General features: G+C 52.7%; 1 long non-coding RNA gene across 1 annotated transcript; it reads left to right on the top strand.

Moving 5' to 3' along the window:
- Positions 1 to 2,529: 2,529 nt before the first annotated feature.
- LOC148109736 (uncharacterized) lies at positions 2,530 to 22,374 on the top strand. The gene is made up of 4 exons (XR_015725352.1): positions 2,530 to 2,866; positions 3,428 to 3,628; positions 4,077 to 4,218; positions 20,882 to 22,374. It is a non-coding gene; the product is annotated as an uncharacterized LOC148109736 (long non-coding RNA).
- The last annotated feature ends 414 nt before the right edge of the window (positions 22,375 to 22,788 follow it).

The raw sequence follows: 22,788 nt of genomic DNA, 5'->3' as shown, positions 1-22,788 counted from the left end.
CCTGGCTGAAACCTAGCCTCACTCCCATGCACAAAGACAGAAACACGGACACAAACAAACTTAGGTTTCAAACGTGTGCACACACACACACATACACACACACACACTGCCACTCGGGACTTAGCCACATAAACACACACACACTCACGTGTTAGTGTCACCTCCCACTCAGTCAGGTGTTACCTACGTACAGACAGACAGACACACGCACCCAGACTTACATACATCGACCTGAGCACGCACACTGCCCTTCCAACCACCTGCCATTCCTGGCTTGATGGTGGGGGCCCAGCTAGGAATAAGGCAGGCAGGAACGGGCCCCCGCTAGCCGAGAACAGAGGGAAGAAACATACTTTCCCGATGTGTCCGGAAAAGCAGGGGCTCTGAGCGGCAGCCGGCAGCCTGGCTATTCCTAGGGGGCAGACATATGGAATAAGCACATTTATTTTTTCTGAAGAGCCAAGTGCATCCAGTCTCTCTCACACAGGAGCTATCATTAATTAGCCCAGCCAGCTGCACTGCCTGTCCTTGACGTGGTAGCAAGAGCCGTGGACGCTGTCGAAAGTACTGGCTTTGGAGCTTCAGGGACCAGACTCCTGGCCTCGATGTCGTGCTTTCCACCTCTGAGCTCAGCCTCATCTGTAGAATGGGGACGTCAGCCTCCTTCAGTCGTGAGGACGAAGTGAAGTGACACACATGAGAGACAGGGCCAGGCACACAGTGGTTGCTCAGTGTCTGTTGATTTTCTCCCTTCCTGGCTTCTCGTCTCCAAAGGACACTACTCACCTGGGCCGTCAGGGCAGGCACGGAGTCAAGGCCGCTCTCCCTCCCTGCCAGCACGGCCTCACGCCCTGGGGCCGCACACCCTCTTCAAGGGCCTCTCTCCTGCAATCTCCCGAATTCAACTCCCGGGTTCACTTTGCAAGGGCAGAGGGCCGGGGAGACAGTTTGAGAGGCAGGCACGGTCCTGGCCACGTCTGGGAGGGACAGACTGCAGGCTCCACAAGGGAGGGCTGGCAATGTCCCCCAAAGTTCCCAGGGCCATGGGAAGGTCATAGTACAGGGCCTGGCACTCCAGAGACATTGACGAGTCACTCCATTTATATTTTGATTCATTCCCCTGACCCCATAGTCCTTCTGTGTGGGAGTCGCTCAGAAGGGGGTTTGCAAGTCGACAGCCCACAAGCAGGATTGGCTTTGTTTGGCTTGTATCCAAATATTTCCAGATTTCCAAACTTCTGGCTTTTAAAAAAATCAGAAACTCTGAGAGTCCTGGTATCGAATTCCCTCGAGGCAACAACTAATTCACAGCAGGTCCTTTCGGAGGTACGTGCGTGTCCCACTGGGCCATAGTCCACACCGATCCCTACCGCCTACACTGGGGCCCTTCCCTTGTTCCCATCACCTGTGCTGCCTCGAGGATATTTGTCTTGCAGACCTTGCCCGGACAGTTCCCAGTCACCCACTAGGGAGTAGGAAAGGACATTAGATCTGGAAGGACACTTAAGGGTGATCTTGTCCAGCGGATTTTAAACCTTTTGAGCAGAAACAAGATCTAACCCAGAGGCAGAGCTGGACAACAGCAGAACTGTTCTGGTCCACGCAGGACTTGCTGTAACCCAACCTCTGTTTAGCGGAGGAAACTGAGGATCACGTTGGAGACGTTGCTCTTCCCTAGGAAATTTCTGGCAATGCCCACCCAGAGTTAGATCCTGCTCACTGTCTGGGGGCAGATACTAGGTGAGGAACAGAGGAGAGAGGACACAAGGAGGATGTTGGACCCGCAGGGTGGAAGGGGAGCAGTCAGGGGAGGGGCCCTCACAGGCAGGGACCCAGAAGACAGATCTCCCCCACCTTGTGAGCTGCCCTGGGATGTCCTGGTGCCAAGCCCCACTGAGGATAAACAGCCGTGCTGGGTTAACAGCCCGTCATTCAAGCACTCACCGTATCTTCTGGCATCATGGTGACCCCTGACCTCATGATCTCGGTGTGACCCACCTTGACCGGGACACGCAGGCCCTGGGAGCAGGCGAGAGCTAAAAGGCTGTGTCAGGAAGTTCTCATAGAAGAGGGAGATTTCGTTGGATTAATGTGATTGCACGTCTTTTGAAAGGGCCTCAAGGAGAGTCAAGTCCTGAGTCAGGCTTGGCATGAAAAGTAAAATTACCATGTACTTCTGTTGGGCCTCATCCACGGCGGCTGGAATGATCCGGGCTTCAAATATCAAGAGCCTCCGGGGTAAATGAATGTGTGAGCTCACGGAGCAAGCAGTCAGAGGGCAGGCCCCTCATGGAGGACCCGGGTTCTTTTCGGCCTTCTGCTCTGCTGTCCTTTGCCCTCGGGTAAAGCCCCGTTCACGGTAAAGCTCTAACAGACCCAGCGGTCACATTTTCATGACAGTGTCCAGCGACTATTTCCTCATGTGTGATTTTTTCCCTTTTAATCAGGGAGGGACCTTCCCTGGAAGCCCCCAGCGGACTTCTTTTCATCTTGTATCGGTCAGAACTGTGTCACAAGCCTGTGCCGAACAGTTAGTGGCCAGGAGAGTGAGGTCACTGCCGTTGTCCCGACGCCCCGGTGCTGGGGGCTGCCCCCTCCCTGAGGCACTTGGCCGGAGAGCGAGTACCCGACACGATGTGGTCCCTCTAGGAGGGAGGAAGGAGGGACTGGCTGCTGGGAAGCTGCCAACACGGTCTCCTGCACCAGCTGCACACCTCCTTCCTCCCAGAAATTCCCTTGAGCTGGTGGAGCAGGAAGTCACGTCCACATGCAGTCTCCTCGGACTCTCACAAAAAGCCGAAGCATCCTGGTCTGGGAAACAGGCACCCCACAAAAGTAAAGCGGCAGATCCGTGGTCACCAAGCTTGTAAGTGACGGGCTTGAATCAGAGCCCAGGGCTTTCTAACTCCCCGCGTGGAGCGCTGGTCTCCACACCCGGCCGCATCCTGCACCCTGAGACAGGACGGCAGCCAAGGTGGGAGGCTGGTGGGGGGGGGGGGGGGAGGCAGCAGGGTGTGGGGGGGGCAAAGCAGGCGGCCAAGGGACCCGGATGGGGTCACAGCTCTGCCACTTGCTTCCATGCGACTTCCCTTCTCTTGGCCTCAGCTCCCCCACTAGTGCAGAGACGGACCAGACTCTTGAATCTTCTAGGTTCCTGCGAGCTCGCACAGCCTGTGACTTAAGAGACTCCGGGAAAGCAGGGAAGAGCCCAGCACTGCTGCGGCTTCTCAGCTCAGAGGCCTGCGACAGGCGTGTGAGGGCCTGGCTCCCCCTCTGCAGGGCTCAGGAGTTCATCCCGAGGCCTGCTCCAGCCCTGTGGTCTCTCATCTTTCCATCCTGGTCTGAATGACACAATGACTAAAAATACCGGGCTCCCGCAGGCCCGACGCCCGGCTAACGCCCTGCCTTGAATCAATGCACTTTTCAGTTCCAGGTGCCACACACGAGGGCCTGCGACAAGCCACGCCGGACAGCGTGGACTCCCAGCCACCCCACCTGCTTTGTCAGTGTGGTCAGGTGGGAGGAGCCCACTCCTGCTCTGTCACTTTCCCCAGCTGGTGAATTCAGCGTGTCAGGAGCCTCTGAGCCTCAGTCTCCCCATCCGGAAATTGGGGACAGTTATTCCCAGGTATAAGATCATTGTGAGGATTCAATGAGATTGTGTAACCCAGACTAGAGGCTTGGGCTGTGTCTGTTCTTACCCACCACCGCCCCCACCCGCCCCCTCCTCCACTCCGTGGAGGGCTCTGGTCCCTGAGGGCTCAGACCCTGTGCTCTTGCTGCCCCTCCCTCCCCATCTGATGCTGGCTGTGTAAAGAAAGCCCTTCCCTGAATTGCTTCCTGAGATCGTCATTAATGAACCATGTGTGGTCACTGAGGGGAAGTAGGTGCTAATGGGCAGGCCGGCAAATGGCTCCGCTGGGGTCTGTCCCAACACGTCACCACGCGGTCCTATGTCAGGGCCCAGGAGAGACGAGCTCCGGGCCTCCCGCTTCCCTCTTTGCTGCTGAGTTCCATGAGGCTGGCTGGAAGCGGAAGATACAAGAGTAAAAGGCAACCGAATGCTCCATCCACAGGTGAGAGCCAGCTTCCACCACAAGGAACCCCTTGACCTTGGGCACCTGGTTTGACCTCCCAGACCCGTTTTGTCTTCTGCACAAAGAGAAAAATCAAAACGCTTCCCTTCTACATCCTCGGAGCATGTGAGAGTCAGAAGAGGTAAGTCTGTGAGAGCATAATGTATATATGTATGCGTTTATTTTGTTTTTTATAGCCCAAAGACAGTCTTAAAAAGACTTGAGTGCGCACCCACACCAACTGGAGATCAAATTTAGCTCAACGTTTCGTCCATGACCAGAATTCCACAAACGTCCGAGCGCCCGCTGCGTGCCAGGCCGCGGGAGGGGTGGAAGGCAGAGCTGTGTTAGACGGGGTGGTGGCCGCCTTCCGCCACTGCTCAGCCCTGAGGCAGAGCGTTCGCCTCACGTGGTCATCACGGTCCACGGCTGGGTGTTCCAGGGCTGATTCAAGAGGCTCACGCCTCCTCACTGGTTCCAGGCCTCTGGCCGTTGGCTGTCTCCAGGAAGCTCGGGCTCCAAAAGTAGACCCTGTGCTACCCAGTCTACACACTGAATGCGATCCCACGTCAAACTACCACCAGCATGTCTCACAGAGCTAGAGCAAACAATCCTAAAATGTGTATGGAACCACAAAAGAGCCCAGATAGCCAAAGCAATTCTGAAAAAGAAAAACAAAACCGGAGGCATCACGACTCCAGCTTTCAAGCTATATTACAAAGCTGTAGTCATCGAGACAGCATGGTATTGGCACAAAAAGAGACACAGGATCAATGGAACAGGATAGAGAACCCAGAAAGGGACCTATTCAAATCTATGGTCAACTGATATTTAACAAAGCAGGAAAGAATGTCCAAAGGAGAAAAGACAGTCTCTTCAACAAACAGGGTTGGAAAAACTGGACAGCTGCATGCAGGAGAATTAAACTGGACCATTTCCTCACACCATACAGAAAAATAGACTCAAAATGGATAAAAGACCTAATGTGAGACAGGAATCCATCAGAATGCTAGAGGAGAACATGGGCAGCAACCTCTCTGACCTCGGCCACAGCAACTTCTTGCTTGACACATCTCCAAAGACAAGGGAAACAAAAGCAAAAATGAACTGTTGGGACTTCATCAAGATAAAATCTGCACAGCAAAGGAAACGATCAACGAAACTAAAAGGCAGCCTACAGAATGGGAGGAGATATTTGCAAATGACATATCTGATAAAGAGTTAGTATCCGGAACATACAAAGAACTTATCAAACTCAATACCCAAAGAACAAATAACCCAGTAAAGAAATGGGCAGAAGGCATGAATAGACATTTTTCCAAAAAAGACATCAAGATGGCGAACAGACAAGTGAAAAGATACTCAGCATCACTTGGGAACTACAGATCAGGGAAATGCATCATCAGGGAAATACAGATCAAACCCTAATGAGATACCACCTCGCACCTGTCGGAATGGCTAAAATTAAAAGCACAAGAAACAACATGGTGTTGGCAAGGATGTGGAGAAAGCGTTGGTGGGAATGCAAGCCAGTGCAGTCACTCCAGAGAACAGTATGGAGGTTCCTTAAATGTTAAAAATAGGGTCACCTGGGTGGTGTAGTTGGTTAAGTGTCTGACTCTTGGTTTCGGCTCAGGTCATGTTCTCAGGGTCGTGAGATCAAGCCCTGCCTCAGGCTCCATGCTCAGTGCACAGTTTCCTCGAGATTCTCTTTTCCTTTTCCCTCTGTCCCTCCTGCTTGTGCTCTCTCTCTCTCAAATAAATTTTAAAATCTTAAAAAAATTTTAAAAATAGAACTACCCTACAATCCAGCAATTGCACTACTAGGTATTTACCCAAAGGATAGAAAAATAGTGATTCGAAGGGATACATGCACCCTGATGTTTATAGCAGCATTATCCACAATAGCTAAACTGTGGAGCAAGCCCAGATGTCCATCAACTGAGGAATGAATAAAGAAGATATGATCTACAATGGAATATTACTCAGCCATGAAAAAGAATGAACTCTTGCCATTGACATGGATGGAGCTAGAGAGTATAATGCTAAGTGAAATAAGTCAGAGAAAGACAAATACCTTACGATCTCACTCATATGTGGAATTTAAGAAAGAAAACAGATGTACAGAGGGGAAGGGGGAAAAGAAAGAAAGACAAAAAAGAGACTCTTAACAACCGAGAACAAACTGAGGGATGCTGGAGGGAAGTGGGGAGGGATGGGCTAGATGGGTGACGGAGGTTAAGGAGGACACTCATGACGAGCGTAGGTGATGAATCACTGATTTCCACTCCAGAAACCAATCTTGCACTGTAAGTTAGCTACCTAAAATTTAAATTAAAAAAAAAAGTAGACTCTAGTTAGTCGCCCATGTCCCACGTTTCAGTGCTGTCGCACGTTTCTGCACGGGAATGCCACTGCTTGCTAGAGAAAGACAGGAATAAGCCACACCACTCATTTTTCTCCTTTGCTTTTAGTTTTATGGACTAGGACGTATTAAGGAGTCAAATGGATCTAGAAGGTCTATGTGAGAACACACGGGACTCCCCTGCCCCTCTCACCCACCTCTCCCTCCCCGAAGGAGCCAGTCACACTTTTCCTCCTGATGATCTGGGGCTTCTAGATAACATGCTTGCATGGTCGCTCTTTAGTTTTTCGGTGTGGACGCTATCGACTGACTTCCCAATGGGAAGATGGAAATTTTCCATTCCTGCTCTTCCCAGACTCGAGAACCCTCCTTCCTCCCTGTTGAATTAGGATACAACTTTGGTTAGATCAAGTAAGTCTATGATATTAAGCCATGGGAACACTTTCCACAGTTAAAAAATATAGTGAATTATGAGTCCTTTTCCTGCTCTACAGACTTTGTTATCCCTGAAGTTAATCATCGTCTCGTTTCATGGTCTGATTTTCTGTGTATTCATCACTAATTCCACTCCAGGCTTGCACTTGTCTAAATGTCCTCTGAAGGCATTCAGAAGCACTGTCTTCCTGAAGTCCATCTCTCTGGCTCCTTCTTGCCTTCTGGATCTGTCACTCTGTGTTTGCTGTCACCTGGCATCTGTCTTTGCCTCATCTGGGGACCTTTCTCTGCTGCTCTTCTGTGTTGGGGCACAGAATATATATATATATATATATATATATATATATATATATATATATATATATATATATATATATTTTTTTTTTTTTTTTTTAAGTAGGCAGCACACCCAGCGTGGAGCCCAGCATGGGGCTTGAACTCACAATCCTGAGATCAAGACCTGAGTGGACATCAAGAAGCGGGTGCTTAACCGGTTCAGTATCCCAGGTGCCCCCATGCCTAGCTTTTTGATTGTCACTTGTTTCCTGTCTCTGGAAGCTTATAGGACCCTCTCTTGGTCCACGGTATTCTGAAGTACCATAGTGATGAGCCCTGATGTGGTCTGAATGTACGGGAAGAGAAGAGATACACACCAGGGCTCATTCCTCTAGAAGTCTCCTCCAGAGGGCAAAGACGTAGCGTTTAGGCTTCGGGCAGGGCGTGGGGGCAGCTGTCTTGCCTTCAGAAGTCACACGTTCCCTCCTTAGTCCTGCTGTTCATGGCAAGCACGTCGATCCTCAGCTGGGCCTGGCCTTCTGCACCCAAAGAGTCACTTTTCGCCCCTTTCCAGGGTGTAAATCTCCAGTCTCCTGCTGGGATGGGAAAGGACAGGTGCCCATTAGGGGGAAATAGAAGGGATCGAGAGACCCAACTTCTTCTTTGGCTACTTTAAATGAATCCTCCTTAGTTCAGCCACCCCTTCGCCCCAAGTTCCAGAGGTTCCTGACACTTCGAGTTCCTTGAGAATTCTGACGTCTCTGGTTGGTTCTCGCTTTTCTTCACTGTGGGTTTGAGATTTTCCTTTCTCAGGTCTGCTAAGTCCATTACTCTTCTTGCATCTGCTTTCCAGCTTCTAAAACATTGTTACGGTCTATTTTGGAGTGGTGTGTGTGTGTGTGTGTGTGTGTGTGTGTGTACACACAGGAACCTCTTTACTATAGTTCTAGTAGGTTTTGCAAGGGATTGAAACTAGATGTTCCATCTGCCACAGTTCCCGGAAGCCTGGTTTAAATATCATGAGCGAAGTCCAGAGGCCTCCGCGCATGGAGTTCACACCATGAATATACAGTGTTTTTCCTATGGCAGAGCTGGTGAGAATTTTTCAGGCTGGGGAACAATATTTGGGGAGAATCTGAGAAGTGCTGTTGTAGGTCCTTGGGAAAACCCTGGCAGGGTGCAGATGGGAGTGGCAGAGAGCCCCAGGTAGGCTGGGGACACCTGTGGGGTTCTCCAGGGAGCCCCCTGCCCAGGGAGCCCAATGCTAGAAAACCAAGCAGAGAGAGCTCAGCCTCAGGCTGAGGCCAACAGGACAAGGCCTCCCTGGGAAAATAGATAACCCTCAGAGAGAGGGGAGTGGGGACCCCAGAATCACAGAGTCATGAAGTTGTCAGACCGGGAGGACCTTAAAAAACATCTCCTTCAATGTTGGCATGTTAAGGGAGGGGATGCTAGGGCTTAAAGAGATAAAGGGGCTCGTCGCAAGCCCATCAGTGAAAGACAGTCTTCCTTCTGTGATGCCTCGAAAGATGGAGAATGATGGTTTACTCACCCTGGGAGTCCTGTCCTTGACCTAACCCACACCCTCTGTCCTGATCTGCTTGTCTAGGGCTCCTCCAAGGCTTTTGGATGAAGCTCGTGTTTTCCACCAGTTGCTCTGAGCTGACTTCAGGGCAGTCATGTGACCATGCAATGGGCTACTGGAAGTGGACATTGAGGCTGGGGGAGGAGCTCACCGGCCAGAGGAGAAGGGACACTCCCGGCAGAGAGGGTACAAAGATGTGCAGAGCTGTGTGCAGGGACGCCAGGGACGTGCTAGATGAGAGGATAAATCCACGCAGAACCAAGCCGACAGAGGGCATCCCCTGGGGAGGGGGCTCTCTGGGGAACCCCATAAGACGGGGTCTGAGGGGCTCCGAGGACACAGGCTTCTGGTAGTAGCTGGGCAGACTCAGATCTCAGACATCAGTCCTCCTGGCCGTCCTGCCGTGGCACCCACTGGCTGGTATTTGTGGAACAGTCTCCGCTACGTTGCCAGGGAAACGAGGCATCCCGTCACCACCACTCCCACCCCTGGGCTGCTGACACCCGCCACACCTGGCTCAGAGGCTTTGGTTGGCCCTTTCTGCCAGAGTCACGTGCACGCCTGTTTTTCTGTCCTGAGTGGGGTGTGAGGGCATCACCTCTGGTTCCTGAGGGCCACCCACCCGTGTCTATTGGCACTGAGCTCTGGGCAGCCCATTCCAGGGAAGATTCGGATGGCTGATGGCTAATGCTCAGGTGTCAGGGTCCCCGAGCTCCCCTCCTGGCCCCTGTCAGGACTGGCGCCATCTCCCACTGGGGACACAGACCACACACTGCCTGCCTGGGGTGGGAGGACCAGGTGGGAAGTATAAATAACGGTTGACACCCAGAGCTGGGTGCCCCTCCAGTCTCCCCACCCCCACTGGGCTCAGCACACTGGACTTTCTGGGGCAGCCACAGCTGCCCACAGTCAAGGCCAGGGCTGTGGAAGGGGCCAGGCCTGGGAGCCCAGAGACGTGGGTCTGAGTCCTGACCCATTGCCAACTGTCTGTGTGGCCTCAGGCACGTGGAGAGGCTCTTCCAGTGTTATCCCCACCACCTGCTATGTCCTGGGCTCCAGGAGCAAGTGAAGATCGGCCACCTCTTCCTGGTACACCAAGCAGCGGGTTCGTGCGGGGGGGTGTGGACAGTGTCGGGAAGGGGAGGGGCACCCAGTGCTCAGGACAAATCCCCCACTGGTCTCCACTTTCCTAGGTAGTGAATCCCAAATCCTGTCACCTTTCCACCCAGTTATTCAGTAGCTGCTCGCTGAATCTGTGCTCAGTGGCCAGGGGACAGATGGGACTGCGTAGGGGACACAGGAGGAAACAGCCACTACGCTGTGGGAAGCGGACTGGGACAGAGGGACGCGCAGCCACCGACTGAATACAGGACAAAAAGGATGGCAGAGAAGAGGACATTTGAGCTGGGCCTGGAGTAACGAGTAGGAGTTCACCAGGTGGATAAGAAGCAGAGGAGAGAACAGAGTGACCAAAGCCAGAAAAGTGAGGGGCGATGTGTGGAGGATGGGCGGGTGAGCGCGCCAGGCTCCAGCTCCGGGGTGCGCATGGAGGGGCAGCCAAGCCGTGGGCAGAGGCCTTGAGGGCTGTGCTGGGCGCTGTCCCGGGGGCCCACCGGGGTCACCCAGGCGCTCCAGCAGGAGGGGACCAGGATGAGGCTTGCTGTCTATGACTTCAAGCGGGATTGTGTCTCTCCTCCCAGGGACTCTGAGTTCTGCTTCACTTCTTGCCATCTTCCCGATGCCTGACACCGTGCCGAACCGGCAGAAATACGAACGAGAGCCGCCAGCCCGTACGGAGCACTTAGTCTGTGTCAGGCCTTCCTCTCAGAGCCTCCGTTGTGTGGATTCACTTCATCCACACAAAACGGAAAATGGGGTGGAATTCCTTAATGATTCCCATTTTGCAGATGGCAGGCCGAGGCACTCCCTATGCACAGCTGCCCAGGGGCCAGCCTGCCAGGTGGCCGGGGGAGGCTCCGTTGTCCTCTGCACGGGCTCCAGCTGGACGAGCCTGAGGCTGGGGGGAGGCTGCAGGTGGGGACCAGCCAGGAGGGGAGACGCGGGGGACCGTGGCAGGGGCTCACGGCGCGACCCCCACGACGGGGGCCGAGGACAGGCCGTGTCATCAGTGTCCGTCTTTGTGGGGATTTTTCCAGGCAGTGATTTTTTCTAGTTAACATTTCCTTGACTTGCTTGTAGACTGACTACATCAAACCTCTCCCGCTTTCAAAACTGAGTCCTCATTCATTCATCGAACATTTTCCAAGCACCTGCTTTGTGCCAGGCGCTGTGCGAGCTGTGGGGACGCCCAGAGGAGACGTGATTCCTCCTCTTGCTGAGCTCACAGTTTTGTGGGGTGTTAAGCACCCTCACACGTGGAGGGACGCCCTCTGGCTGTCACCGTGTAGGCCCCTGGCTGGACTCTGACTCTGCCACTCACTGGGCAAGCGTCAGTTCCCTAACCTCCCTGTCCCTAGCCTCCTCATCCGTGAAATGGGTTAAAAAAAATCCTGCGTTGGAAGATCCCTGAGGACTAAGGGTGCTCACACACACTCTGTGCCCCCTTGCTGCTCACTGAATAGTAGTGTCTCCCCCTTTTCCTGTTTCCCTGCCTGAGCAGAAGCAAACTTTTCTGGAAGATCGGGCACCCTGGAGCATCTCCCCCTCATGGCGGATGCATAGGGGGACAGTGAGCCTCACACCGCCCCGGGCACGGAACACAGTCGGGGGTAGCAGGCCAGTGGGACCTGGCTGTGCTGTTCCCAGAACCTCCCAAGGCAGCCTTGGCCCTGGCCGTCCTTCAGCGGGTGGGCTGCGTCCTGTGAGGACACGTCTCCTTTAGGGAGGGCGTTGGAGGCAAGCTGTAGGAACACAACAGTGCCCTTCTTTCTTGGCAGGAAAGGCCTTGTGTGAGAGCTTGGTGCCTATCACGGTCCCCCCTTCCTCGGGCTGGTGGGTCCCCTGAGTCTTCCCTCGGCCTCAGGGGGGTGTCTTTTTTTCTCCTGAGGTCTCCCATTCTCTCTGGTCCCTTGTTTGGAGCCCTGTGCAGGGCCAGGGGTGTCTTGGGGGGAAGCCTTTCTCTGCCCAGAACCAGCCCCACATTGTAGGGCTTTCCTGGGAGACTGAAGCCTTGCTTTCCACCCACAGGACAGCCCTGCTTGGGCGGCTTGCCCAGCCAACTCCCCTTAAGCCCGCCATGCGGGTCCCTCAGGCTTGGCCATCCTTCCGTCTGTTGGTCCTTTCATCACTGAGCCCTGCTGTGGGTCTACAAAGAGGAACAGGCCCAACCTCTGCCTTCAAGGAGCTGGGTTAAGTGGGTGTGGCCTCTTCATCTTTCATGTGCCAGGAAACACCAGGAAACACCGAGAACAGGACCCTTGGGTCCTCCCCTCTGGTTCCAGTGTTAGTGTCCATGAAACTGAGACCTCAAGGATTTCACCAGTGCCCAGGTTACTCAGAGCCCCCAGAAGGCCGTCCACCCCAGGACTGAAGACAGGGCAGGCACAGCACTCACTTGTTTTAGCTGCCTGCCCTGTCCGTTTTACAGAGGCACCCTGAAGTGAAGCATCACAGGGATGTTTATGGGTCCCAAAGCATTTCTAATGGAATGGGAAGATGATCATGATGCCATGTTCAAGGGTAAAAATGAGATATAATTGTGTAACCAGCATGATCCATATAAAGAAAGACCACATAGGAAAAACTCAAGGGGAGTAGGCCAATACGCGAATAGCCGCTTCATTCCGTGTTAGAATTAGGGGTGGGTTTCCCCCCTGCCTTTCCTTCATTTTTCTAGACTAAACAAGAGGTTTTCAACATCTCTCCAGTTTTCCAGTTTTCTGAGCGCTCCCCGCACTGACATACACACTATTCATTGCCCACCTCCGTTTTGACGAAGTAGAGAGGGTAAAGCACCAATATTCCCATTTTCAGAGGCAGAGACTGAGGCTCCATGAAGTTAAGTGACTTGTCCCACAGAGGGGGAGCTGTGACAACAACAGGGGTCCTTTGACTCTCAGTTCCTTGCCATTAAGTGATTTCGCAGCTTCTCCGATCCTGATGGACACGGCGTCCAAAGTCACCTGGTATTCAAGCTGAATTTGGAGATTGTGTTTCCAAAAGCGGATAAGCCATGGTGGGTCCAGGCTTGTGAGGCCTAAAGTGTATACAATTTGGAGGCCCTTTGTGAAGAAAAGAACAAAATATGAATACAAAATTGGGCGTGAAAGTAATATTTAGAATTACAAAATTTTAAAAGCTGACAAATATCACAACATCCAGAAAAATAACATATTTCTATTAATTCCTTGCCTGACACATTTCCATAATCCTTATGCTGTAACATTTTTAAGCCGTGTGTTCTCTGAATGCCTCTTCATAGGACAATGGTTTTGTATTATTTTCTATGGAAACGATGATCCATAATCGGTTTGCACTAAGCATGTGACTTCACACAAAGTTATGCTCGCTATTTACAGAACCACCACAGTCTGTGCTCTACAAGGCAGAAATCTGGATAAATTTTATTTTGTGCAATTTCCACCAAAAGAGAAAAAAAAAAAAAACCAGACTATGGCATGTTTATACTTGCGAAGCCTGCATTGCGGACTCTGCTCTCCGTGGCGGGGAATTTCTGTTTTGACTAGGTGTCAATGAGCACAGAATTTCCCATCCAGGCTTCTTACACGTGAGATTGTTGCAGGGCCTCTCTTCCTGCTCTGCATATTTCTAATACTGTTTTGCTTCCATCGCCACCCACTTCCGGTGCCCAATACTCTTGTGACCGTCAGGATACGACCTCTTGTCCTGCTCTTCCATGTTGCAAGCTGGGTGAGTTCGTACAATGGGTTGTTATTCCCAAGCCTCATGGTCAGCAGTGACTAAACTTTGTAAGGAAGCAGCTATGAATCATGTAAAGGTGTCCTGCTGAATCCCAGCTAAAAGTGTCCCCCACTCCACTTCCTCTTAGCTGGATCCCACGTGGTCGTTCTAATGTGACCTGACGCGGGGCCTGCCGTAACAAAATACCACGAGCTGTGTGGCTTCAAATAACAGACACTTCTTTCCTTGAGGTTTGGGAGGCTAGAGGTCTGAAATCAGCATGTCAGCAGGGCCATGCTCCCTCTCTGAACGCTCTGGGGGAGGATTCTTTGTTTCTTCTAACCTCTGGTGTTCCTCGGCTGGTAGACCCATCACTACAATCTCTGCTTCCTTCCTAGTGTTCTCTCCTGTGTCTCTGTGTCTCTCCTCTCCTCTTCTTAGGAGGACACCAGTCATCCTGGATTAAGGGTCTGCCTGCTCCAATATGACCTCATCTTACCTTAGCTAGTTACATCTGCAAAGACCCTATTTCCACATAAGGTCGTATTCTGAAGTTCTAGGAAGAACATGAAATCTCGGGGGAGAAGGGGACACTGGGGTGCTGAATTTTATGTGTCAACTTCACAGAGCTAAGGGATGCCCAGCTGTCTCGTAAAACATTATTTCTGGGTATGTCTACGGGGGTGTTTCTGGAAAATATGAGCATTTGAATCAACAGACTGAGTGAAGAAGATGCTCTCTCCCATCCATTGAGAGTTTGAACCGAACAAAAATGCAGAGGAAGCGTGAACTCGCTCTCTGCTCACGCCAGGACGCCCATCTCTGCCTGCTCTTGGATATCGGTGCTCCCAGTTCACTGGCTTTTAGACTCAGATCCGGACTTACACTGTCAACTCCCCTGTTCTCAGGCCTTGGCCACGGATTGAGTGACACTGCCAGCTTTCTGGGGTTTCCAGCGTGCAGACGACAGATTGTGAGACTTCTCAGCCTCCCTAACTGCATGAGGAAATTCCTATAATACATCTCTCCTAATATACCCACAGATACCCTCTACATCTTGACTAACCAGACACGCTTCCACCCAGTACACAGGGTCAGCCGGAGTGGAAAGGGACAGTGGCCTGAGCCCATGAGGTTAAAACAGCTTCCTTTTGCAGATTTTACAAGCACCCTTGACCTTGTGAACGCATTGCTTGCCAGTGCCAGGGCCTTAGTAACACCTGTGTGGGGAGGTGGGGCAGGGAGCTCTGAAGCAAGGGCTTCCTTCAGGTACAGGAGAGGGGAAACTAGGGTGGGGGAAGACGAGGAGCTGTCTTCAGGAGCTGGTGGGATTTGGGGTGGTGGGGGCCCAGGGGCTTGCTCAGGGGAGGAGGCCAGGAAGAGTGTGCAGGGCTGAGGACGGTGGCTGTCTGGTTCTCTCTGGGGGGAGGAGGTCCTCATGACTCATGAGATTGTGAATCGGAGTCCCAGTGATGATGGGATGATGGGAGGCCCACTTTCCCTTGTCTGCCAGCCTACTCCCCTGGGATTTCAGAAAACCAAGCTCCTTCCACCTTGACTTTTCCACACTCTTCACCTAATGACAAGAACGGCAATACAAATAACTCTCTATTGAGCTATTCATTCAGTGAATATGTATTGAGCGCCTGCTAGGTGCTGGGAATGTTTCTAGGTTCTTGAGGTGTGTCAGAGAGCCAGAGAGGAACAGGTCGTGACTGTCGCAGACCTAATACCCCAGGGGGAAGAGACTGAAGCCTGAATGAGGTACTCGTACGTCAGATGGTGAGCGGTGCAAGGGGAAAAGGAAAATCGGAGTGAGAAACTGGGGGTGAGGAGTGTGTGGGGGCACGGTTTCATTTAAGGAGGGGTGTTAGACAAGTCCTCACGGAGAAATGGCATTTGCTCAAAGACCAAAGGTGGGAGAGAACTGAGTGCTCCGGCCGAAGGGCAGGCGGAGGCCGCAACTGTCCCCGAGGAACAGGTCGGGGAATGTAGGGGGGCCAGTGACACAGTACATTTGGAGTCACAGTTGCAGGGGCTGAGCAGGGGGTGACGTGACCTGACGTCTGTGTTACAGGATCACTCTGGCCCACGTGTGGGGACTGGTCCAGGGAGGTGGAGGGCAGAAGCAAGGAGACCAGGTAGGAGTATAATCCAGGCGAGAGCTGAGGGCGGCAGGGAGGCGGGCTTGAGTTCTAGAGAGCCCTCGACGGTGCGGCCGACGGGGTGTGCGGACGAGAGCGAGGGAGACAAGCTGGCGAGGCGCTAGACGCTTAGCAGACATTCCTTCACGGTCCTGCCAACCCGTCTGACAGGTGAGACAGACTCACGGCGGTGTGGTTGCTTGTACGGGCCACACGGCACGGCAGGTGGACGGACCCCTGCCCGATTCCGAAGCCAAGTGTGTCCCCGAAGCCCCCCGAGCTTGTGCGTCCTAGGCGGGTAGGAAATTAAAGACTGTCCCTAAGACACGTGCACCACACACACACACACACACACCCCTCTCACACCACACATAACACAGCCATACCTCAAACCGCACACACACACACACACACACACACACACACCACACACGTTCACAAAGTGTGATTATCCGGCGGGTGAACTCAGCACTGGATCTCACAGGCTGAGCCCTCTAATTCAGCCTCCAGAAGCCATGGCTTTGGACCCAGATAAACCCGGTTCAACTCCTGGCTCTGCCACTTTCTGCTCGCATGACGTGGGGCAAGTAATCAAATCTTGCTGGGTTTTAGTTTCCTCCTGTGGAAAAGGGCCTGGCAACAGCCCTTTCGGGGCTGTGGCAAGGATTAGCGATAATCTTTGAGAGCCAGAGGCTGCCCCTGGGCCAGCTTACATCAGTTTCCTTGCTTGGGCCCTGACGACACCACTATGGGGGGGGGGGCTCTTCGGAAAGTGCTCTGAGAGCCTGGGGCAGACGGCGAGCGATGAGACTTCAAATCTGTCCTTAGGCCCTGCACGAGCTCCCTGTCGCAGCGGGCTGTGGGTCATCACCCTGTGGCCGCAGCACCGACCCGCGCCTCCAGCCTCCCTGACGTGACAGCCCCTCAGAGTGGCCGAGAGGCCAGAGCAACCCTTTCCCTTGGATTTTGCTGTGATTTATCACCCGCTAGAGAGGACGGGTTCTGCTGGGAAAGGAGGTTAATTGGAGAGGCACATCTTTCGAAGGCCAATCGTTTCATAGATAAACATTCCAGCTGAAAAGCAGTTGTCAACAACAGTGGGAGCATTCGTTCTCCCCTCAGCTGCACGGCCTCTGTGTTAGCTAACCAGACTGGCCCGGGGGTCTCCAGAAATCTCTGCTGAGCCGTCAGGCGGGGTTTCCCGGGAATCTAGCAGAGCTGCTCCCGAGCGGCTGCCTCCATTTATACAACAGTTCAGTGGAGAATGTCAGAGGCTGGCGCGCGCACACACACACACACACACACACACACACACACACACACACACACGGACGCACCGAAGACGCAGAATATGCGTTTCTGGAAAGCCTGACTATGTGCTTATTTTCATGCAGGTGCGTGCCCTATGGTAGAAAGAGCACTGGACTTAATATAAGAATATCTCATTTCAGATTTAGTCTCTGCCAGGGCAAGTTGACAAGACTCTCAGAGCCTCAGTGTTTGCGTTGATCTAGTGGGGAGGGGAGGGTTGTGTTGAATGGACAAGATCACGTAGGTGAGAACTTGGCCCAGAGTGGCAGGAAGCAAATTACTGGCATGTTGGTCCCTGGCATGTTTGAGAAATTGATTAGCTGTTAATATTTTGGTTTGGGAATATGTTTTTGAAAATGTTGGTCCAAATGTGTTCTTTATGCATCTACACATGGATACATTCAGGAAACATTTCTCCATCACCTGCTCCAGGATCGGGCCTAACCTGGCAGCGGGGAACCAGGAAAGGCACTCTTACCTTCAGGGGGCTTGGGGTTTGGTAGGGGAGCGAGATGAGGAAAGTGCCTCTGGCCCAGCCCATCCTGCTTGTTGGTACAACAGTCCTGAAATGCAAATCTGCCTCCACCACTCTTCTTTGTAGTTCCAGTGGTTCCCCAGTGCCTCACCGGAAGCCCTTGCTGACCTCAGGCCCTTGGTGATCCGGCTCGGTGGGGCCCTGAAGGTCACAGCCTACCTCTGCTTCCTCCGGGCCCCACACCCTCGGGCAGGGCCGGGCCTCTGGGACACACCCTCTGTGTTTTCACACCCTGCTGGCTCTGTCTGTACCGTCCCCAGCGATCTGACCATCCCCCTAGGACTCCTCTTCCCCTGTAGGTCCCTGTCCCTTAGACCCATCATCACAGGGCACTGCTGTCTGTGTTTGTTGCTACCCCTTGTCTTGCCGGGGCAGGGGGGGGGCCTCCAGGGCAGGGCTATATTTTGCTCATCCTGATTCCCTGCGGCAAAGTCCAAAGGGACAAGGGGAAATGCTTCCTAAATATTGAATATTTAAGAAACAGTCTTCTTATTTTAAAAGTCCCTTATTAGTCAACAGTTTTGGAAAGAGAAAAAAGCAGGCAGAAACGTGTGACCCTCCTACCCAGCTTGAGGCAGGAGTCAGCCCCTGGGAGGCCAGGCTGCTGCTCAGAACCATGGGGTCATGGAGCCACGGAGCCATGGAGCCACGGGGCCACGGGGCTACGAAGCACACGGAGTCCCGGAGTCACAGGGACATGGCCACCAGGCTGCGCAGAGGTCCTGCTCCCGGCTCCCCCTGCCACCTCTTCCCTGCCTCACGGCTTCCATTTCCAGGTCTGCCCTGCGCCTCTTCTGCATGGGCCCTCTATGGCCTGCCCTCTCCATCATTTCAGAAAGGGGGGGTCTGTGTCTTTGGAAGCGCTTACCCACATTCCCAGCGGCCTGCGGGGAGCCTGTGCAGCAGCGTTCAGTGTTGCCTGAAATTTCCTGAAGCACAGCTCTGCTCACGTCTGCCCACCGCCCGAAAGCCTGGAATAAACAATTACAACGACATCATCACTGACAACCATAAAAGTGGGAGCCTCTTGTGTGCCGGGCACAGGGATAAGCTGCTCACAGACACGATCTCTCGTCCTCACGTCCACCCTGAGTGAGAGTTCGTATCCCCATTTTATAGTTGGGGAAACGGGGATTTATGGGTTCAGCAGCTTGCCCAGAGTTATGTACTCTAGGGGCCACGCACGTGCACCTCTCAGCTCGCCTGTGTAGGGGGCTTCGTGCCTGCAGCCCATCTGCTGCCCTGACAACTGCATCCAGGGCTGCTCCCACCAGCAGCTGAGCAGGGATGGAGGGCCCCGGGAGAGACAGGTTTCCTCTGCTGGGCGCCTCTGGCTCCGAATCCCCAACACCCTGCTGGACTCAGCCAGAACGCCCCAGAGATGCTTCCTCTCCCCCCGCCGGCGCCTCCCTCCCCTCCCTCTCTCCTTCCCCGTACTCAGACCTGCCTCATGGTCTGACAGCTCTCCCAGCTTCTGCTAATCCTGCTCCATTTTTCCTACCAGCATTGCCCTGAGAAATCTCCAGCATGGCTAGTCTTGCATGGTGTCTGCTGTTTGGAGGACTGGAATGAATGCACACAGCTAAAAAATGCCTGCTGGTTGAACCCGAGCCTCAGTGCTAGCCTTCCACGCTAACTAGCTGGCGTGGTAGCCTCATGCCAGGACCTGGCCTCCAGGATCTGAATGCAGGGGATCTGAGGGACGTCTGCACTGTGTCCTTAAGGGGAAGTCCATCACTGATCCTGTGAAGCAGGTGACACCTTAGGGAGAGCAGAGCAGAACGACGGAAAGAGCCTGGACCCCTGACTGCAGAGCCGAGCAGCACGCCTGCTGGTATTTCCACGTGGGAGGGAAAGACCTGCTTTCTGTTTATTTTATTTTTATTTTTATTTTTATTTTTTTATTAATAATATTTGTTATTATATTATGTTAGTCACCATACAGTACATCCCTGGTTTCTGATGTAAAGTTCGATGATTCATTAGTTGCGTATAACACCCAGTGCACCATGCAATACGTGCCCTCCTTACTACCCATCACCAGCCTATCCCATTCCCCCACCCCCTCCCCTCTGAAGCCCTCAGTTTGTTTCTCAGAGTCCAGTCTCTCATGCTTCATTCCCCTTTCTGATTACCCCCCCCTTTCTTTATCCCTTTCTTCTCCTACCGATATTCCTAGTTCTTAAGTTCCATAGATGAGAGAAACCTACGGCCTTACCACCCTGAACGCGCCCAATCTCATCTCTCAGAAGACCTGCTTTCTGTTTGAATCACTGCCACTTTGAGCCCTGCTACACTTAAACAGCTGAACCCAATTGCCTAGCCAATTCAGATTCAAATTAGGCTCAGTTGGCAAAACTCCGCATTTTAAAGGGCCTGAAAAGCCACATCATTGTGAAGACATCCCAGCATGGAGGGAGGTAAGGGAAGAAGGGAATGGACAAGCAGGGAGCTTAATGGTCAAGGGAGCCAAGGTGAATGGGCTTTGTGCGGTGCCCTCGGTACACAGTAGCTGTTACTATTACTGTTACTGTTGTTGTTATTGAGGTCATTTTGGCCGGGGCATAATAGCACGAGCATGAATGCGGAGCACTGTCTGCTGTGGTCTGAGAGCCAGGTGAGAGCCTGAACTGTGGCAGAGAAGTTCGTTATAGGACTTGTGCAGCAATAATAAGAGAGCAGGAAATACTCAACCCCAAAGCAGAGGCGATGCTTTTCCAAGCCCTGGGGGAAGCCGTCCAGCTTGTGCAGTGAGCATCTTCTGCCCATGAGCTTGAAGGCCCCGGGAAACGGAAATCTGCAGCATGGTTGGGTGGCTTGGGCTGGGTATCACCACCCCCGCGGCGCCCCCGGAGCACTGAGGGAGGATTCTTCATGGATGCCAGTCCCATGCAAGGATTCTGGGAGTTGGCTCTTCCTTGCCCTTCTGCTGGGTGTGCCCAGAGTTGGGGTTCAGGTACATCTGACCTGCCAACCCTGCTCAAGGCTGAGAGGACAGGGTAAAACCAGCTTCCCAGCCCAGCTCCCAGTGCTCTTCACGTCCTGGGCACCCCACTTTCACACTCAGTCTCATGCACTTCTCGCTGTCATCACAAGCCCTGCCTCTGTGGCTGTGCTGTTCCAGCCTTTCCCTCCGCCTCCCTCTGGCCCGCTCCTCCTAGCTTTGCAATGCCCGGGTCCAACATCACCTCCGTGAAACTGAGCCGCCCCCCTTCTGCCTCCTCTGTGCTTCCCTCGGAATCCCTCCTGGGGTCCTGCTCACAAGGGTCTTTCCCTGGACAGAAGGCTTCCCAAGAGCAGGAATCTCACCGTCTTCTTGGCCTCTGTCCCCAGCAGCCTGCAAAATGCTCGGCACAGGGAAGGTTCAAGAACGTCTTGATGGATGAACTTGTCAACAAACCCACAGTGACTCAAGTGCAGGGACGTGGTGAAGAGGTGAGCACTGTCCCCGTGGAGAGGGGCTGTGGGGATGAGTATTGATCCTGCTGCGACCACACCCGAGCCTGATGCAGTGACGCTTCATCCATCCCTTAACCCATGTGCGTCTTTTACTGCTAATGCTGCAGGGACATGCAGATGGGGAAATCGAGACCCAGAGCTGAAGAACTAAATCACCTGGGTACTCACGGCAGAGTTTCTGACTTCCTGCCTTGCACATGGGCCATGAGCCACTGCGGGCTTGTGGAGAATATTCTGGAGTTGGGAGTCTGAATATCTGGGTCTGAGTGTGGTTTCTACCCCTTTGGCAACTTTGTGTGATATTTCTCTCCCTGGAGCCTCGGCACTCACATCAAATGGGGATAAATAGTTGCTTCCAGGTTACTTCACTAATATGATCTGTCAAGAAAGAATATATATGGGGGTGCCCCTGGGTGACACCGTCGGCTAAGGGTCCAACTCTTGGTTTTGGCTCAGGTCATGATCTCAGGGTCATGAGATCGAGCCCTGCATCGGGCTCTGCATTCACTGTGGAGTCTGCTTGAGATTCTCTCTCTCTCCCCCTCTGCCCCTCCCCCATGCACATGCTCTCTCTCTCTCTCTCTATATATATATATATATATGAAAAGCTTTCAGAAGTCATTAAGACTTCTTTCATATGCAGATTTTATTTTATATTTTTATCTGAGGGCTACAAATTAGATGAAAGACCAGGAAACCTAAAGTGTGCAACCAGTAAAGTTATGATTTAAAAAGAAAAACCAATTGGGGAAAAGCTTACAGGTGAGACAAATACCACGGTGTGATTACATCTAATAACCAGCATGCGTGGTAGAGTGAGTTTTGTCTCATTTTGTATTTGCCTTTTGAAATCTGTTTAATCTAAATAATAATAATAATAATAATAATAACAAAGTAAAATAAAATCTATTTAATCTGACCTGGTGAGTGGAAGACAGCCCCCCCAGTCTAGTGGGGTGGGTGCAAGTGTGTTACACGGTTCATCTCTAGGTGGTGAGATTATGGGTGATTTTTATGGGTTTTTTTCCTTATCTTTATTTTTGTACTTTATCTGCATGGATATGGAAATTATAGAAAATAAGTAAAAGTTCGTGAATGCTTTCATTGGTGGAGTGCCCCCCTCTTTGATCCTCGTGGAAGCAATGGAGAGGTCAGGTGATCACCGCGGCCATGGCTGGGCGGTGATCTCAGCCTCTTCATTCCCAAAGCCAGTGCTGTTTGCGCTCACTGTGTGCTCCTGACTGGCTGGCAGGAGCAGTGTGCATTTGGGGATGGGGTAGCTTCTAGATGCTTCTCTGTCCGGCATGGAGTAAATGTAAAGGAGGGGCCTTTGGCACGGCTCTGGCATTCCATTTAAACCAGGCTCATCAGGGCGCCTGGGGGGCTCAGTCTTTAAACATCTGCCTTCAGCTCAGTTCATAGGGATCCCAGAGTCCTGGGATCAAGCCCTGCATCGGACTCCCTGCTCAGCAGGAAGCCTTCTTCTCCCTCTCCCTCTCCCTCTCCCTCTCCCCCTCCCCCTCCCCCTGCTTGTGTTCCCTCTCTCGCTGCCTCTCTCTCTGTCAAATAAATAAAATAAATAAAATCTTTAAACCAGGCTTATCAGAACCCATGAGACACGGTCCTGCTGCAGGAGCTCTGCGTGTCCTGGAGGCCTGAAGAAGCCCACCCTCCAGCAATTCAGAGCCACCCCAGGCCTTGGAAGCTGTAGTTTGGTACATGCGACTCTGCAGGGCCCTAGGTCCTCTGTGGGGCTGAGCTCTGGGTGGGGACCTTTGGTC

The sequence above is a fragment of the Ursus americanus genome, chromosome 7 (assembly GCF_024610735.1).
Source record: "Ursus americanus isolate L20-20 chromosome 7, mUrsAme1.1.p, whole genome shotgun sequence".
Lineage (NCBI taxonomy): Eukaryota > Metazoa > Chordata > Mammalia > Carnivora > Ursidae > Ursus > Ursus americanus.
The sequence above is the reverse complement of the archived record's forward strand: the minus strand, read 5'-3'. Positions and strand labels throughout refer to the sequence as shown.